The sequence below is a fragment of the Penaeus monodon genome, chromosome 19 (assembly GCF_015228065.2).
Source record: "Penaeus monodon isolate SGIC_2016 chromosome 19, NSTDA_Pmon_1, whole genome shotgun sequence".
NCBI classification, from domain to species: domain Eukaryota; kingdom Metazoa; phylum Arthropoda; class Malacostraca; order Decapoda; family Penaeidae; genus Penaeus; species Penaeus monodon.
Window position 1 is genome coordinate 41,979,758 of NC_051404.1, and position 851 is coordinate 41,980,608.

The following is an 851-nucleotide window of genomic DNA, read 5'->3' on the forward strand; positions in this document are numbered from 1 at the left end:
AAGGGGTGAGGCAGAGAGCGACAAAAAAAGAGAGTGGAGTGAGAGAGAAGAGGGGAGAAGAGTGGAAAATGAGAGTAGAGTCAGAGGAGACACACAGAGAAGGAGAAAAGAGTAAAGCGAGAGTTTGAAGAAGGGAGAATGAGAGATGAAAGAGAGGAGATACAAAGGGGGAGAAGAGGAGAAAGATAAATAATAAGAAACACACAGAGACGGAGAAGGAGAAGAATAGAGGGATGGAAGTGGGGAAGGAGAGACAGAGACTAAGGAGAGGGGAGAGACAAAGAGAAAGGAGAGGGGAGAGACAGAGACTAATGAGAGCGGAGAGACAGAGAGAAAGGAGAAGGGAGAGACAGAGACTAAGGATAGGGGAGAGACAGAGAAAAAGGAGAGGGGAGAGACAGAGACTAAGGAGAGGGGAGAGACAGAGAAAAAGGAGAGGGGAGAGACAGAGAAAAAGGAGAGGGGAGAGACAGAGTCTAAGGATAGGGGAGAGACAGAGAGAAAGGAGAAGGGAGAGACAGAGAAAAAGGATAGGGGAGAGACAGAGAGAAAGGAGAGGGGAGAGACAGAAACTAAGGAGAGGGGAGAGACAGAGAGGAGGAAGAGGGGAGAGACAGAGACTTAGGAGAGGGGAGAGACAGAGAGGAGGAAGAGGGGAGAGACAGAGACTTAGGAGAGGGGAGAGACAGAGAGGAGGAAGAGGGGAAACGGAGGGAGACGATGACGAACGGGAATAGCATAGTATAGCATAGTCCTCACCAACACTGGTTATGCTGTGAGCGTCAGATTCGAGAAGGGAGGAAGGGGAGAGAGGAAGGAGGGGAGAGATTGGTTGAGAAGAGGGGGAGGCG